Genomic DNA, 19,779 nt, shown 5'->3' with positions numbered 1-19,779 from the left:
GAGTGATGAGAATATCCACTTATTGGTTTTCATTGCGAGATTTAGTTACTGTATGCACATCCAAACTCTCCTCAATAAGATGCATCATACGCTATTGCCATACAGACCTTAGTAAGCAGTGCTGCATTTGTACATTGTAATTTCCGAGAACGCAAAATGCAATTCACCGAAAAACAAACCACCAACAAACAAACACACAAAAAAAATGTGAAGTGAACTTTAAATGTTTAAACATCATTATCAAAATAGAAATAAATTGCCCCAGGAGTCAGGTTTTCACCATCATATTTTTTTTTTTTTACTGTACAGGCCATGTAAGAGTAACATTTTGACACTTATTTCCTATTAAAAGCAAAGTCCTCTTAAAAGCAGACTGTAAAAAGAGAAACATGCTTAATCTTAATGACTAACGCAGAGTAGCGTACTGGTTAGGTGCTGCTAATGAAAGTCCTTTCACCTTGACTCTTGCTGTGCATCAATGTAGTCATTATTTCAGTCTTGGCGTAATCTGCCATTCCCATTGCAAAGTCGGCCCTCTTTGCTGTGTTGCTTTGATTCACATCAAAAGACCACTGTGCCGCAGATTGACGTGGGTGGGTTTACGTTGGAGTCACTTGAAAGACCACTGCATCCCATAAAGACGTCAGTGGCTGCAGTGCGCGCCAGAATCAAGTGTTAGCTGAGGACTATGCCATTTTGCAGCTACTGTGTATCTACTGTATGTTGTCTTCTGTCTGTACTGTGATACTGTACAATCGGGGCGCTAACGGGTCCTGTATTTGTCTTTCAAAGTGCAGACAAATTTTTAAAAATTACCTAGCAAGATGTGGTTTGCCGGTCCACAGGAAAAAAAAATAATCCAAAATTCACTACCATTTGACTTGGGTTTTAGCCAGATGTTTGCAACTACTGCGATTGGCTGGCAACATAGAAGATAGATTTGCAACTAACATGACCGTATTGTAATTTCCAGCAATACAACAGATTTTCCCACAAAATCTGCCTCATTGAATGCATCTATTAACGTCCAATCAGGTTTATGAACAAACAACGAGGGCATGGATTGCATTTCTGTGCACTGACTAAATCCTGAATGCTTTGTCAGCACCCTTTTTCTGTGGTGTGTCACACCGGTCTAATTTTATTAAAAAAAAAAAAAAACATTCGCTGTATTTTTCAAATTTAATAAATTGTTATACGGATAAAATGGCATTTTATTTGGGATACACTAAACAGTGCTTATGACTTTGAAAAGATTTGAAAATTTCAAGTCTGTGACTTCGGACTTGACCTGTCATGACTTGACATGAGACTTCACTTGGACTTGCACGTCTTTGCTTGAGAGTTGATATTAAAGACTTGAGGCTTACCGTAAATTCCGTTATTTTTCTCACACTCTTTTAACCCTTTAAACAATAATGTGGCTAATTTACAACAGCTAACACCTACAGCTACAGTTCCCATGATGCATAGAGTGCAGATTCAGGAAGTAGTGAATTTGGGTAATAAAGTTTGTTTTAATTGTTTTAATCTGACAAATCTTCAGTAAGTTTGATCAATTACTACAGCTTCTGCTTGGGTCGTGGACCTGTTGAACTTTGATGGGGGTGGAAAAAAAAAAAAAAAAAAAAAAGCAAAGAACATGCAAACTCCACACAGAAATGCCCAAGGGAGAATTGAACCCAGGTCTTCCCGATCTCCAGACTGTTACTGTGTTGGCCAACATGCTAACCACTAGACTACCGTGTGGCCTGTCTGTAATGTATATGTAAAAAAATAAAATCTTTACATTTGGTGGGTGCATCTTATATTTAGTTGCGCTCAATAGTCCGGAATTTACTGTACTTGGGACTTGCAAAACACTGCCTTTCTTCCACCTTTGGATATTTCTGTCCTTGCACAGTAGGGAAAAGTCAAAGAAACATCCACAAAGCAGAACATTGTCAACATTTCTATGCTTGACAGCAGGATGGTATTCTTCGATTATATTCGGCATTTCTCTGGCTCCAAACACATCGAGTTAAGTTGACGCCAAAGAGCTCAATTTTGACTTGGGATTTTGACTACATCACACGCCCCCAAACCTTTTTGCGTCGTTCAGGTGTTTAGTGGCAAATGTCAGATGTGTTGTGTACGTGTGTTAGTTACTGAATGTTTTTCTTGGTGACTGTGCTCACAACTCGCTTGATATCATGAATCATCTTATCCCTTGTAATTCCGGGCTGGTGCCTCACCTTCGTCAGAATCATCCTTACCCAAGCAGGTGGAATCTTACATGGAAAAAAAAAAATAAAAATTGTGTCTTTTATTCACAGAACAAGTTCAGCTTTAAAGTACTTTAGCTTAGGAGACTTTTGACTCAAATCGAAGTTCAACTAAATTCAATAAATATGAATCAATGCCATTGTTGATTTAATCAGACATCCAGATGGGAGGTTAACGAGTGCTTGTCCCAGCTGCAGCGTTATATTTTTGTGGCAAATTACCAACATACATAATTACAGAGGTAACTATTTGAAGGTCAAAGGATTGTATTGACAACGTGTTTAACTAAGTACTTTGCTTTGCCCTGGTGGCAAAAATTAACAAACGTTAGAAACCATCTACACCCTTGATCACACTCCAGCGGTTTCCTGCCACGTTAGGTTAACTGGAGTCTCTAAATTGTGAATATGAGTGTCAATGACTGTTGTTTGGCTATATGTGCCATCGCCCTTATATCACAAATGTAACTACGTAATTGTCCAGTCCCAATGGATACTTCACAGTACACTCTTTCTTACTGTGGTATCGTAATAAATAGGACCCTGCAATTCTGCTTGATGCTCGGGGGAGTGTGACCCAGTATAGGACTAAGCTTAGAAGGGAATTTTTAACACAATCCATGGCCTTCAGCTGTTTCTCTGCTAGACAGAGTTGGGAGAAAAATAATAATAAGGTTGGCATGATGTCTAAAAATCTCTTTTTTTACGGTCCAACCGGATGGCTGTCAACTCAGCTTTTTTCTCCGAATGGATAACAAGACAACATTGTCATAGCTGTTTGACAAGTAGACATCAAGCCTTTTTTGTTGAGACAATAGACTTTATTAACATGAAAGAAGTAGAGATGCAAGTCAATACCGATGACAACTGTAGTTTGTGCACATCTGGAGGTAAGAACGGCACAAAGCTTGATTTGACACATTGTACCTGTAGATTTGTCCTCACCAACTCTAATGACACCGCTACTATTAGCAAAACATAACAAAATAAATATCCGGTGGCTCAGAAGTACAAGCTGTGGCTCCAAGAGGTTTACTAGCCAGCAAAAGCAGGTACAGTCGTCCCTCGTTTATACCAGTTAATTGGTTCCAGACCAATTGTTTACAACACCATGCGCAGCTCTTATGCTGCCGGGACTCAAGACGTCTGCTAGCTAGCGAATTAATCAGTTAACCTCAAATTTATTTCTTCTAAACTTAAGAAGCCAAAAACTAAAAAAACAAAAAAACCAAAACCACTTCCACACAGGATGGGAGGATAGCCTTTTTTCCCCACTCTATCATGTCGGACATGCCAAGGCTAACCTCATGACTTCATGCAGTGTTAAGGTAATATAATGTAAGGTAATGTCTCAATGTTTTGTGTCATTGCTGCCGCCTAGTGACCAGAATACTACAAATCACTAGTATTTCATTATGTTCTGACTAATAATAGACCAGAGTCTACCACCATAGAGTGATCATTAATTAATTCCTGGAAAACCACAATATAGCAGGGGAGCGATAATCGAATCGTGCTATTGCGAGGGATGACTATATTCGACGAGGGCTAGTCGGCCACGGGCATCGTTTCCGTGGTGAAATCACAAATTGCTTTAGCCCCCTGGTTGTCTCTCGCAAACTCTTTGAACTTTTCAAACGTATCAATGCTGGCGTTTCAGGTGACTGAAGCTTGATGTTTTTCATCAGGGAATGTTTGCAGAGCATCTGGTGAAATGTCTTCTTCTGAAGCAGTGAGAAGTCCCACACGATTGGTGCCGTGTTTGTTCACAAGTGAGCTCAGAGGACGTGAGGACAGGCCGTTTGCAGAACGTCAGAGAAAAGGAATGCTTGATTTGCTTAACCCACCTATAGCGCAGTACTGCTGATCTCGCCTCATTGGAGCGTTTTTTTTTGTGTGTGTGTTTTTTTTTTAATCGGTTATCTGAGCTATTTTTTTATATTATTGGATTTATCAGTATGACGTCATAATTCCTCATATTGGCCAGATAATTATCATGCACCCCTAGAAACTAGTATTACAACCAATTTCTTTCAAGTTGCCCAAATTAAAACCCCCACCCAAAATTTGGTTGCGGAAAAAGTTATGTTACACGAATAAAGTCAAAATATTATGCGAATAAAGCCATATGAGAAATAGTTGGAAATGTAAAAAAAAATGTAATGAGTGAAAAAAATCGCTATTTCACGATAATAAACTTATATTCTGACGAAAAATAATACCCTTTTTAGTAGCATAGAGTTGAAATATTACAGAAAAAAATGCATTATATTTACAAGTCTTTATAAGAAATAAACAAAACAAAATAAAGTTGTACATTTTGGAAAATTAGGTTAGTGAAAAAGTTACAATGTGAAAATAAAAATATTATAGGAATAATGTCATATTACGAAAAGAAAAAAAAGATTTAAGAGTTGAAAGCGGAGGAGTTGTCAAAGATTTGATTGAGTTGTAAATGTGTCTTTGTGTTCAAGGGACGCCACATAAAAGGATTGGTGACTGATGCTAACGTGGTGTAACTTGTGAGACTTCTTTGCGGATCAGACAAATACATCAGTGGTGCGAGAACACACTTAAGGTTGCTCACCACAGCTTCAGCATTTTAGAGTAATTACAAGCACACTTCTTCTTTTCCTTTCGGCTTTTACCTTCAGGGGTCGCCATGCATTTTTCTGATTGTCTGCATCCGTGTGGCTGCTGTTTCGGAGGTTTCTTTGCAGACAAGACTCATCATGATCATGATAATTGATGTGTGGACACTTGTCACCCTCCAATTTGCATGTTGCATGTTGTTGTTTTTTTTTTTTTTTCTTTTTTAGACTCCTTAACACATCTCATGCTCGTGACACTGTGGGAAAAGACCAAAACTGAGAATTGGTTCTCATCATCGTTCACAATCCCGATGCTGCACCCACAGTCACATACTATAGCTCTGTAAAGGTCATATAAATTACCTCCTCTCGAGTTTGAGCCTCTATTGATTTGTTTTCCCCAGCTGTATTTCAATGCAATCTTTTTTTTTTTCTTTTTTTTTTAATGGTGTGCTTGTTTCACCATAGTGGATCATTTAAGATACATGGTTAATTAGTGTGTCTATTTTTCATCGTACTCTTACTGTTATTATTAGTGCTCTATTCAATAGTATTATTTTTTGCATTGATGTGAGCAACTGTGTTGAAGAGTGGTGTGCCATCCCCCTTCACATGTTCAGTGCCAGTTTATGGCAGGGTGGCATACGGATAAATCATTGATTATTCATTAGACACCCCCAGCCCTCATGGCTCTGTGTTATAGTTGGTGAGAGGTATGATGATTCATATGTACTGCCTCGCAAAAGTCTTGTCACTTATCCAAGCTGTAGGAACAATAAAGGATGCGATATGTGAGGCTAGGAAAACACACATCTGCAAGTTTAAATGTTACGAGCGGAGTACCCCAGGGGTCAATACTGGAACCAAAACTATTCAGCTTCTATTAAGGACATTTGTAAAGTGACGAAAGACTTAAAGTTAGTACTATTTGCAGACGATGCTACTGCCTTTTGTTCCGAGGAAAGCGCACAACAGCTAATTAAAAAAAAAAAGTCACTGATGAAATGGTTGGAATAAAAAGATGGTTTGGTTAAAAATCCTTTATCCTTGAACCTAAGTAAAACTAAAATAATGCTATTCGGTGATAACAGGAAGGATACACATAAAAATTGACAGTGTGGACATTGAAAGAGTGAACTAAATGCATTTTTGAGGATCAGAGAGGAAAAAATGAGCTGGAAATTAACAATATACAACACAAGGTGGCGAGAAATACCTCAATATTGAATAAAGCATAAGTTGTATAATTAACAGTTTCCTCTTACCCAAAAATGTATTACAATACTTTTCTACAAGAGAGGAGCAATATGGTCTCACGGAAGAACTAAACTCAAAACGCTTTTACGCGAGAACAACGCTAAAAACCCACAGCATTTCAGTATGTGGAATTACGTTTTGGAATCGATTAAGGAACTCAAAGCACTAAGATGGGCGGTTTTAAGAAACAATACAAGCAGTGGATTTTTGCAAAATACAAGGAAGAAGAGTCTTGAACTTTGTCCTTTGTCTTTTTGTATTGATTATTCCTACTCCTATTGGGCATGTTCAACTGCAAATTGTACTACATGATGTATTCCATTGCAACTTGTATGCGTGTTCAAATAGAATTAAACCTTTACCATAAGAATAACTTCACTTTTAGTTGCTCATTTGGATTCAGAAATTGCTTATATATCTTGTATCATTCATGGAGTTTAACCACTTAATTCGGACAAAAAAGGTCAGATTGTGCTTGGATAAAAGTCAGATCGCATACCAAAATAACGTACGGTAGAAATGACATTTTCCTTTGAAAGCACAAACATGCTACACAAACATAAAGTCAGGGCATGCCTTGGTAAGAAGAGTTAATATTATTTAAGACTCCCATGAGCTTGGATGACTCCATCCATACGTCTCTGCAAGGACTCAAATCACTGATAAAATCATCTGGAACGGCAAAGAAAGCAGTCTTGCACGACTCCCACACTTCATGAAGATTCTTTGGTTTCATCATCCAAGCCTCCTCCTTCATCTAACCCCAAACATGCTTCATTACATTCATGTCTGGTGACCGGGCTGGCTAATCCTGGAGCCTCTTGACATTCTTCACTGTCAGGAACTTTGATGTGGAGGTTGAAGTTGAGAAGGAGCGCCATCCTGCTGAAGAATTTGCCTTCTCGTACTTCCCCTACTGGAAAACCTGACTTTCTAAATATGTTTTTTAACATTATTAGAGCCCTGTAGACATGGAATAACACCCCATAGTCACCTTTACACGCCTATTTATTGTTTACATTGCAAGTCTTATGCTGCAGGGACTCGGGATGGCTGCTAGCTAGCGAGCTAACTAGTTAGCCTCGAGCCATGAAAGCCACATATTTTAAAAATGTGTTTCTGTGAGAGCCATAGAATATTTTTAAACATTGAATTCAACTAAATGAATGCATTTTTAAGCAAGAACAACAATTTAAATTTCAAAGATAATTACTTTTCAAGAACATTGGGCCTCATTCACGAAACGTTCTTACGCACAAATCTGTTCTTAAAGCCTTCTTACGAAGATTTTTGGCATTCATGAAACGTGTTCTTAACTCACAGTTCTTAGATCTAAGAACAAATTCTACGAACGCTCAGGAGGACTCTTACGCACAAGCAAAGCTTGCACTTTCAATGCGCAATCGCCCTCATGATGGATTTTGCAACCTGATCCCAAAAAATGTAGTGCAAATAAAATATCCCAACAATTATTTACCATCAAAACAACTAAAATATACTCCATCGATAAAAATATATTCAAATCCCAATTCATCAAAAAAAAAAGTAGCTGGCTGGACGTGCGCTGCGCAGAGAGAGAATGTAAAGGGACCAGTAGATTTATTTGCTGAAAGCGACGAATATTTGATGTCCCACTTCAGGCTTCAGGCTTCCCTCTCTGTTCTTGCAGGTGTTCAGGATCATCAGAATAACATCGCAATGAAACGTGGTGTGTCTATTGCGCACGGAGCACCCCCAGATAACGACATGAGCCCCCAGCCACGTCTTGAGCCAGAGAACGGGGCTGCTGTATTAATTAGGCAGCGTCTAATCAAATGTAACCACAGAAAAAATACATTGTCACACATAAACTATGTATTTTGACTTTATTTTTCCATCATGATTGTGTAAATATTTTCTAGAGTTTCCGAAATGGTTTGGTTTCTGATTGATGGCCCACCTCCCGTTTCCTCCAGATCCCTCCGGTGCAGTCCAATCTTTTTTTTTAAGTCAAACCACTTCTTTTTAACCTCTGCGGTGGTGCGTTTCTCCGTGGAAACGGCATTTATGTTTCCTGCAATGGTGCTCCATGCCGACTCTTTTTGGATGGCCTGATGACCGGTGGATACACGTGAAAATAAGGTGGTCTTGTGTTTGGTCACTCCTTGTAAAAGCACCTCTATTTCAGTAGAATTGAAGTTTTTCTTTCGTTTGTTGTCCAGCTGCTCCTCAGTCTTGCCCTTGCGCGTTGCCACCTCCGCCTCCAGCTGCCTGTTGCGCACGGCACATATTTTACCTTATATAGGAAATAATAGGCGGTGACCTATGCAAATTAGGGCTCACATGCACGGACATCGCAGTTGGCATTCATCAACCTAAGAACACCGGTGCGAACGATTATCCCTACTTAAGAACATGTCGTGAATGTGGCGCAGTTTCCAACCCGCGCCTTCTTAAGTACACTTCTTAAGAAGACTTTTAAGAAGATGTTCGTGAATGAGGCCCAATGTTATACTGAAGCTATCCAATAATAAATTAAAAACGTCTTACCATGAATGTGATTTCTAGTGCTGCATGGTTTTGCGCTGTACTCTGTGTCTTTCGTTCTTTTCGCCATCTTCTTCGTCAAAAGGGTTTGCTCTGCAGAAGTAGCTAGCTGACTATTTGATAAAATGAGGGAAGTTTACTTCTTGACCTCTCAATGACCCGGGTAGGCTACCGCATTATCCAGTAATCATCAAGTTTTGGTGTCTGACCTGGAACATATCGTAATTACATATGTAATGTAAGGTAATGCCTGAATGTTTTGTGTCATTACTGCCACCTAGTGACCAGAATACTGCATCAAGTCTTCATTTCCTCCACTTTTTGCTGCCCTCGGTTTCATCGCTTTCTCAATCATGTCAATTTGTCAGATGACTCTGGCCAAAAAAAAAAAAAAACAAAGGAGACGCTCATTATCGTTCATTTTGTTTGCGTGTCGTGATCGGACTGATGTGGTTTTTGCTGTTTCCTGCAGTTGTATTTTAAAGTGGTTGATCCAGTGGTCGAGCCAGTACGGTGTAGGGGAAATGTTGTATTTTGTCCATTATGTATGCACTATAAGCTAAAAATAATATTCACAACCTACCGCTAAACTTTAACACGAAAAAATAAAAATGTGTGTGTATGTGTGTGTGTGTGTGTGTGCAGATGCAGGTTATACTTGAGTCCCCCTCACAGCCTCAGATCAATAGGTGATGGACAGGGCAGTTATCGATCAGCACAGTGCATAGAGGCTAATTTATGCCAGTGCGCCGTCGATCCCCACGCAACTGAGGCACCGGGGTGTGAAATTCAAATTATTATTATAGCCGGGCAATTCCATTATCTGGGGAAAGGAAATGTCGCCGTGGCACATATTGGCTGGCTTCCTTCAGGAAAGGGAGAGAGGGGAGGAGATGAGGAAATGGGGGGTGCCGAGGCTGACTTTGTGACCGTGGCTAGTGTGGGGGTGGTGGGGGGGATATTAGCCCACTTTATCATTGTGGCCTCACTTTCTCCCCTAACGGGATCCTCCTGTCCCCACGTGTAATTGACAGAAGTAAAAGAGCTGCACTAACACTTTTAGGCAAGTAATGGGGGCCAGGTGAACCAATGTTAACTTCTTCTGTACTCTCCAAGCACATATTTAAAACTTGCAATTATTACTTTCGTTGCTACTTGACTGATTTTCATAAAATATTGTTGAGGGCACTGGCCAAGGAAGACCCCATTAAGTTGAGGTGCAGATGCCACTGTTGTTTTTCTACTTTAATATTCACAGATTTTTTTATTTTTTGACTCCTTTTGAAAGTTTTTTTTTTTATATTAATACAGGTTGTTCATTAAGAGTTTTCAAATACGCCTTAGTCTCATTTATCGGGTCGCACAGTGGTCTAGTGGTTAGCATGTTGGCCACACAGTCACAGTCAGGAGATCGGGAAGATCTGGGTTCAAATCAACGTAGGGCTATGTGAAGTTTGCATGTTGTCCCCGTGCGTGGGTTTTCTCCGGGTACTCCGGTTTCCTCCCACATTCCAAAAACAGGTTAATTGGCAACTCTAAATTGTCCATAGGTATGAATGTGAGTGTGGATGGTTGTTTGTCTATATGTGCCTGCGATTGGCTGGCGACCAGTCCAGGGTTTACCCCGCCTCTCGCCCAAAGTCAGCTGGGATAGCATACCCGGTGACCATAATGAGGAGAAGCGGCATAGAAAATGGATGGATGGTGATCTTACCTTTTATTAGTATATGATGCACCTGAGTCTTTTCCCTGTCTATGGAAGGACGGCAGTGACAAGAACCTTCCAGCTCGCGCATGCCCCCACCCTTCCGGGATGAGGAGAGTACTCCACGGTCTCAGCATATGAAATTTCTATGTATTTTATTGTCCCATTAGCAAGACTAGTGACGTCACACTTACATTAAAGACCGAGCAGCTGCCTCCCCTGACTGCACATTACTGGTAATAACGCATATAATTTACATATTCGGTCGTCGTTTACCGTATCAAAGATTCCAACTTTGAATGGCCTATTTGATTTGAATTTATGTGAAGCTTTGGAAAAAAATTCTAGAAACTATAGCAGTTTTTTGGGGGGGGGTTACAAAATATACTGTCATTTATGTGAAAACTTGGCCGTTAAACGGATATTTGACTGTATTATAAAATGGATTTTCAATCTTGCCCTGATAGATAGAGGGGCTACATACTGTACTTACATGGTGTGTAATGATTGGTAACATACTCAACATCTTTGCAGAGAGATGTTTGAACCCACAACTATTATTAAAACTGACATTTCATGGGCACATTTTGTCTACACTAAAGGGTAATTTCCACTATGTTTCCAAAGACTCAAGAAGAAGCATTTTAAGAGGTCACGCGTGGTGTTTTCCCATCTTTCCCATCTTAATGGCTTTCACTTTTGCCCCCCATGAGTTTTCTTTCCTTGTCAGCCAAAGACAGACATATGTGTTAAAGGCAGTAGTTTCTTTTTTAACCAGGTGATTGATTCCCTTGTTCCATGGCGGCGAGTGGGTTAAATATCAGCTGGACCTCTATAACAGAGAGATTGCATTTAGCTGCTGCTGCCAAACCAAATATGGAACCGGTCGGTCTGGGGGAAAGAAAAGCATGAAAAGTAAAGCAATGATGGAAGGGTGGCAAGGAATGAGAAAACAAGAAAAAAAATCATATTAACCCTCTGCCCTCCAACTGTGCCGTGCTGTTTGCTTGCTTAATGTTTTTAAGGAAAATCATGCTTAACTCAAAGTCGGGAATGCGTGTGTGTCCTATGATGCACTTTATATGTACGACATGCATCAAGCGTTCATTGGAAAAAGAACTATTTGTCCTGCAAATAAGATATACACAGTGTAGACAACACAGTGGAACCTCGGTTAGCATCATAAATCTCTTCCAGAAGGTCCAACTCAAGCCGAAACATACTTTAACCCAATGTATATAAATTAGAAGTGATAAATGAAAGGGATAAATGAACACTTAACTTTTACCTTCATCGAAGACTTAATTTTTGATAAAGTTGGTGAAATCGACACTGACACCACCTTCATGTTTTTTCCTGTTTCTCACCTTTATCAAAATGCTAGCACTTGCAACACTCTGTGGCTCCACAAAGGCGTATTTTGTAGCCGTGATCAATAAGAAAAGCAGAGATTTGTGACGTAACTGCATTAGCTAGCAAAGAACTACAGATCTACTGCTGATGACATCATTGACAGTTATAGAAATAACTTCTGGTCCCAATGCTAATAGGGAGGTTTTGTGATTTAAAAAAAAAAAAAAATGAACACAGACGTACATATTGTATGCTAACCTGGAAATGTACGGGAACTGAGACAACATATGCTAACCGAGGTTCCATTGTATCAACAATATATGTATGACTTAATCACATTTTTATACAGCTCTCTTCTTTAACTGTACTGTGTGTGTCTGTCTTGTCTTGCAGGTAATGTGGTATCTTCTCATCCAACTTCATAGACATAAGTGCAGCGGTCGCAACTGTGATAAGTAAAACATCTTTATTTGGGGGGGGGGGTTAAATATGCACAGAGAATAAACGAAACAGTCGTCCCTTGACACATTGTGCTTTGAATTTTGTGGCTTCACTCTATCAAGGTTTCACAAAAATATATTAATTAATACATCAATGGATAAATTAAGTACAATATAATACAAATGTAAGGCATTCAGAAGATGGCCAACAATCTCAGCCTTCCCATGGCTGAGATAAAGTTCAACATCCACACCTCATGTGATTACCATCTATTGGCACAAAGGACCTTTTCCATCAAGTCCTGTGTATTTATGAACTCCAGTGATCACCAGGTGGCAGTAATGTTACTTTAATTTCTGGTGAGACACCCAAGCACCAAACCTGTGTGTTGCTGACACAGCCGGCTTTTACTGAATTCTCACAACAGGCACAAAAATCCCACACGCGGGCAACTGTTGCGTCATAACCCAAGCACATTTCCAAGACTTATTCATGTCTTAAAGAGAGAGTTTGGATTTTTTTGACATGAAGTTTTATGACAGCCCCATCAGCAGTGGAGTGCATCAACAGTGACTTACCCCCCACCCACCCACTTGGTCCTGTGAGCCCAGTTCTGGTTGGATTTTGGTGATGAGAAATGTCGTTCCGGTTAGTTGGTGGGCCCACTTAAGTAAAGAGTTTGGCTTCTCGTCATGTCTTTCTCTCCGTTCGCATCAACACGCGCTATTGCTTGTCTACTGTTGTGTGTGTGTGATGAAGATGGCTGCGACGCTCGCATCTTCATCCGCCGTGGAACGCATACGTAAACAGGATGGCGAACGTCGCAGCCATCACAGGCACAACAGCCATCGCATACACAACAATGGACAGGCGATGGCGTGCATTGATACAAACGGTGAGAAAGTAACGCAGAGCGATTTGTGAGGTTTGATTTTTTTTTTTTTTTTGCGAGGAGGCATTTTTGTGATGCAAATGTATTTCTCTTTTGAACACATATTTTGAGAAGCCAAACTCTGCACTTAAGTGCCCTCAGCAACTAACTGGAACTACGTTCCTCTTCACCAAAGTCCGACCAGAACTCGGCTCACGGGACCAAGTGCGGGGTTGATGCACTACACTGCTGATGGGGATGTCATACAAAAAAAAAAAAAAAAAAAAATCTGAATTATCCCTTTCAATGGCCAATTTTGTATTGTCTCTGTGTAATATATTGGGTAATAGGACTTTAAAGGTGACTATAGGGGTGTTATTTTATATCTAGATGGCTCAAATATTGCTAAAACATTTATTTAGAACGTCAAACGGGTTTTCTGTGCACTCACTGCGAAAATATTTCATTTACAAATAAATAATTCAACCATCCCGGTCAGGTCTCGGAACAATTAACCGTCATAAAAGAGGGGTTTCTCTAAGCTAAACCTCGATAACGCACCGAAACTCTCGTAAAGCTATTAAAAGCAGGAGTCTAACATATGCACAGAAATATGAGTCAGTCTATAAGTCTAATAATAAAACAACACACTCCTGAATTTTTAAATGCTAAACCTTTTAGGGTTTTTTTTTTTTGCTTTCTGGGGTAAAAACGAACAGTACAAGCAACTGCTCAATGCTAAACACATTCTTTTATTTCTACTTCAACTAAAAGCCATTTTTGATCCGTGCAGCAAACAATAGCATCGTGTGTAAATCCGTTCAAATCCTGCTGGTGGTGTGAGCAAATACTGAATTAGACTACTGCCTTGGCATAGTGAAACGCTTATGTTTGTCTTAGCACCTTATAGTTCTTAGCAGTGCACACAAACACATTATGGAACTCGAACACACATGTTTGATAGATAACTGTGTGTGTGTGTGTGTGTGTGTTTGTGTGTGCGTGCATGTGCGTGCTCTTTTTTTAATGCCACAGACCTGCTTTTGAATTTGAGTTTGCACTCACATGCAGCTTGTGCAGGCATTGAGTTAAATCATTACCCTTTCCACTTTTAATAAAATATGATGGGAGCAGGCCAAAGAAGGGTTATAGTCATATGAACGGAGCAGTAAATAAACTATGGTTGCAGACATGTAAGGTCAGAGCAGATCTCGGACTCAGCAGTGTTGGAAGTTTGTCACAATCATGAAATGAAAGAGGACACAGAAGTAAATAGAAGAGGGCTTAGAGAACAGCAGACCTCCACCAAAGCTTAAACACAATCACTTGTGAAATGAATGAGTGTCATCAAGATTTAGAATTTCATCTGGATCCGAGGGAACAAATGCAGCGGCACCGCAAATTGCAAGCTGATCTGATGAGGTCTGACAGAGATGTAAGCGCCTGATGATGTTCATAGGGATTTTCTATGTTAAATTTAAATTGCTGTCAAACGTGAATGAGATCTGGAGGAAATTTGGTTTGATTGCGCAGCTTCCGACTCTGCATACACAAAGCTAATTTTACTCACATTAGATAAAAAGAGGATCTTCTGTCATCGTAAACCACTGGGGTTTTATTTTTAAATTGTGCTATTTATGATTGAAATCAATCTGTGGTTGCACACAAACAGCTAGAGCCACACTCCTGATTTGATACCAGTGTTGCACATATAAGAAATAGTACCGTAGTTGATTCTGGCTTCTTACAACAAATCTGTTGATTTGAATTGACAGTGATACCTCCGTTTTCATCATGAATTAGTTCCAAAGGGTCCGTCTAAAACTGAATCGCACGAAAACTGAAACTCTGTTTCCCATAGACAACAATGTAAATCCAATTAATCTGCTACAGACACCAATACATTTTTATATAGAAAATGTATACTTTTACTTGCAAAACACAATACAAAATGCAGATACATGATGAAAGAAAGGGATTAATGAACATACACTGGAACCTTGGTTAGGGTGATTAATCCGTTCCAGAAGGTGCAACTCTAACCAAAATGTACTCTAACCAAATAAGAACATAATAATGCAAATCCAATTCTGGAAATGAAATGAATGGAATGAAAGGGATTTAACGTCACTTTTACCTTGGCCGAAGACGTGATTGTTGAGAAATACAGCAATGTGAGAGATCCACACGGGACGTCACCTTCATGTTTTTCTATTAGTTACTTCTTGAATTCAATAGTGTTTCTCACCTTTGTTATCAAATTTCTGGCACTTGCAACTTTGCTTTGACTTCATTGTGGGTTATTTTGCAACCCTGACTTGTGGCATAACTGTTTCTAGTTGGCAAAGAACTACAGAGTCAACCACTGATGACATCATAGATGGGCAAAAAGAGCTGACTTGCGGTTCTGATTTCCATTTTATTAGCAAACTAAGAGGCTGCTAATAAGGATGTCTTGTGGTAAAAATACATTAAGAACACAGCTGGACTCACACAGTGTATCAATTACACGAGAAGACTGAGCCTGTGTTTGGGCACAGTACAGGGCAAACTGACTAGTTTTTGTAACATCCTCATTTGACTTTGCCAAATGAATGTGCCTTTCAGAATAACGTAGCTTTGTGAGAATTTAATATTGTGGGATTTGGTGTTGAGTGTGTTATCCAAGATGGCTGAATAAACAAATAATGCTGGGAGTAGTCTGTCCACATCTTAAATTAAGACCACAAGATTAAACGTACCATAGGGTAAAATGCAGCAGAGTTGTTAGGCACAATCGTGTACAATATTCAAGAATATATACGAAAAAAAAATGAGCAAAATTTTGGATGAAAAACGAATCATACATAAACTGAGGCGAAAAACAAGGTTGCGCTATGTATCGAATCAGGTAGAAATGCTCACTGGAATGATAAAAAATATAAATGTAGAGGCAGAAAACCCCCAAGCACTCTAAAGCACACACACGAAACATACGGTATCTCTTTCAGTCATCCATCAAAAGTGTGTCAAATTAAACGCTTGACTGAATACACGACACTGACCTGTTAGTCCACTGACCCACCATTTGGATTAATGCCCCATGAGTCCTTACAGGAGTCTGGTCTTTATTTGTTTAGCTATGCTTGTCATGTACGCTAGGTCCCCAACTTACGAACTCACTTGGTTCCAGACGACCGTTCTTATGTTGAATTGTTCTTAAGTAGGGGAAAAGGTTATATTACCAATGATATAGGTACTACATGTACGTGTATACATATACAGTATATGTGTATGTATGTAAATATGAGTTTGGATGCAGTAGTAATATTAAACGAGGATAATTAATGAAAAAAACAATAATAAAAGTGATATAATACGTAATGATAAATGTTATTTACCTTTGAAGAGGAGTGGTCGAGCATACGTCGTTGTGGTGGAGTTGGAGAAGGAGTTATTGGAAAAAAAGGACAAATCGTCATCGTCGTTAGACTCTTCTAAAAGAGGTAGTGTTCTGTGGGTGGTGTAGAATTAAGCAGGCCTATTAACTCTTCATAAACTTTAATCACACGCTCTGTCCTGGTTGTACAATTTAGCTTTCCATTTAGCTTTATCTCCCCACCGTCTAACTCTTCCTCTGTTGGTCCCATTAGCAGTGTCACAGTGCCCTCTACTGGTCAAGCATGTACAGTAGCAGTATAAATACTGATTGAGTGACTACAAGGCAAAATAAAATAAAATATAGACCAATCGGCTTGTGTTCGTATCCGCGAATGTTCGCTAGTCGGGTGTTCGTAAGTTGGGGGACCTAGTGTACTCACTTTTGGACATTTGTGTTATTTTGTTGTTTTTTTTTCCATCTCAAATGAGTTTAGAAAGGTCATCAGTCCAGCCTCTCACTTGGAACAATGTTATGCTTTGTACACACCGGGCTTCCATTGGACATGAAAGTATTGTTTTTGTTTGCTTATCGTCCACATTAACTGGATTTTCAGTCTACATGTAAAGTAATGTACAAAAAAAAATTGACACATTTTATGAGAATAAAGTCAAAATACTAACAGAAAAAAGTTGGAATCTAGTGAGAAAATACAACAGTAACGTCAAAATAATGTCATTTTATTTGCATAAAGTTTAATTATTAAAGACAAAAGACGTTACTTTTTAGTAACAAGATGAGAAACAAACAAAACAACAAATACAGTTGTAATTTTGGGTAAAATTAGGTTGCGGAAAAAGTTGAGTTGTGACAAGATAAAACTCCAAATATTACGTGAATAAAGTCATTATTACGAGAATGAAAATTTACAAGAAGAAAGTTTAAATAATTTTAAATGGTGAAAATATTAAAAGAAAAAAGTCGTATTCTAACAACAAAAAAAAAAAATTGTCGCAAGAATGAACTTGTAATTTGATGAAAAAAATAACAATTTCAGTCATATAGGCTTGAAATTTCAAAGTAAAATGCTGACTTTATTTAATAAAATTGTAATATTATTCAAATAAAAGAAAATAAAAAAATAGGTTGGGAGAGAGATTATGAGAATATAATTTACGAAGATCTAAGAAAATTTAAATTTGTAACATATATAAAAAATAACGCAAACATGGGGGGGAACAAAGCCAGAAGTTCATACTAATAATATGTTTTTTCCACTGATCACCAAGGTGAGATGCAGTTCTTTCTTGAAATATACATAACTTCTGAGCATATGTACATGTGTTACTTTTAGGGCTGTCAAAAATAACGCGTTAACGACGGTAACTAATTTATTTCATTTGTTACGTTAATTTCGTTAGTGTAATTAATGCATGCGCACCAGAGCAAGCATGACTCTCTGTTATGACGGCAGACGGGATCACATTGGAGCGTCCCCACACAGTCACAAAGAGTCTGGCGCTCTTTTCTAACTTCATTCTGACCGCAACAACAGTACAATTCCAACACCATATGCTGTATGTATCTCCAACTCACACACGTCTCTAGTCAGTTCACCCTGGGAACGACATTTACTCATTCTCATTACAAGAACGCCAGATGCATTCAGGAACACTCCGAATGTCACAAAAACAGCTTAGTTGTGCATGTGTATGTGTGTAAATAAACAGGAAGATAAACAAAAAGGTAAAGTGGATATTCTTATCACTCAGTTTGTTATGTTTATGCTGGAAAATACACTGAAAACAAGCAAATTTACCTTAAATTACGTGATGTCTTTGAATGCAACATCTCATTACTCATAATAACACGGTTTAAAGTGTGATTCAAGTGTTCTGATTCTATTAAAGCGACGAGTTTCAGACAAATACATTTTTAGACTTCTTTTTGAGCTTGACTTTCAGTTCATTTGGAGCTGTTAATACATAGATGTATAAAATCCTGTCATTTATCAATCTGTTAATTCAATACAGTAAAAATGGGCATATTTCAGACACAGTTGCGACTGGAGATTAATCATGATTAATTAATTTAAAAAACGATTAATCTGATTAAATATTTAAATCATTTGACAGCTCTATTTACGTTACAAAATATCAAAGTGGCCCTTGCATACTTCCATTTCAGTATGAGGCCCTTGCTTGAATAAGTTTGGACACACCTGGGCTGTCGTGACTTGTTTAGGGTAGACTTGTGATTAGTCATTGGGAAAAACAAACCGGATGATCCAACAAGTACAAATCGTAGATTTTGGCTTTCTAGAAGAACTTGTCAGTGCTGACATGCCTCTACATTTTATTTATAATCTTTGCGCTAGAAGAAGCCAGCTCCATGGACCAGTGAACTTGTTGGAGAGTGTGATTGATAGCCACACACTTGTATCAGCCGCCACTGGCTTCACCAACCTGGATGGGTACCCTTGAATACTGACATACATATTTTGAGTAACTCATCATTGAACAACATCATACAGTATGCTGCTACTGACATGTTTTAATATCTCTTGCCATCAGGAGACAATTTATTCCCTAATCCATCACATACTGAGATAGAACACTTATCCACTTTATACCGTACATAGAGTATACAACATATACAACTCAGCAGGTCAGTGACCGAGAAGGTGAATGCGGTTTATCCTGTACATATTTGTCCCTCAGTCTCACACGTCTTCCCTCTCGCAATAGAAATATCAATTATGTGTGAGCGAAATATCAACTCTCAGGAAAGCTTGCATAAATATTTCAAATTAACCTTCCCTCGTTTGTGTTGAATATTAATGTAAGAACAATTGACATGGCAATTTATACAGCTTTTGTGCTGCCACAAGAGTGTTGTCAACAGTTTTAAATATGATCTTAAGTCGTGAAGACCGCATCTTTTTCCGACGATTAACGCTTCAGTCACCTCTGTGCTCGCTTCATCGCCACTCGCTTTTTGTGTTCGAGGGAGCTTTAGATTAGTTCTGCCCAGTCTGTCTCAGTGTAGCCTGCCTGCCTCTCGCTCTTTCTCTGCAATAGCATTTTTATTTTGTTTTAACCAGCCTGCTACTTTAAAAACATACAAAGGACCCAAAAGCCTAAAGATAACCTAAGAAATGCCTGGACCTGTTTGCAGTTGGGCGAATAATGGGCCATGATAAAGGAAATACAAGTTTTTAGTCCAATTTAATTTATTTTCCTCAAAAATAGGCAATTTCTTTTTGCAGAAAACACATCTCATTTACTCTAAAGTGGTAATAATTTAAAAGCCCACAACTGTTACATGTTTATGTCTTTATGCTTCACTGATGATGTTTTTTCGTCAAACGTTCAGATTTCGATCTTTGTTGGGCGTTTCTTGAACACATCATA

The 19,779-nt window shown here is 38.8% G+C and overlaps 1 protein-coding gene across 2 annotated transcripts in view; it reads left to right on the top strand.

The window, feature by feature from the left end:
* Positions 1-19,779, top strand: part of LOC129187512 (receptor tyrosine-protein kinase erbB-4-like) — a 357,011-nt gene that overhangs the window by 84,009 nt on the left and 253,223 nt on the right. The window lies entirely within an intron of this gene.

Source organism: Dunckerocampus dactyliophorus, chromosome 9 (assembly GCF_027744805.1).
Source record: "Dunckerocampus dactyliophorus isolate RoL2022-P2 chromosome 9, RoL_Ddac_1.1, whole genome shotgun sequence".
NCBI classification, from domain to species: domain Eukaryota; kingdom Metazoa; phylum Chordata; class Actinopteri; order Syngnathiformes; family Syngnathidae; genus Dunckerocampus; species Dunckerocampus dactyliophorus.
The sequence above is the reverse complement of the archived record's forward strand: the minus strand, read 5'-3'. Positions and strand labels throughout refer to the sequence as shown.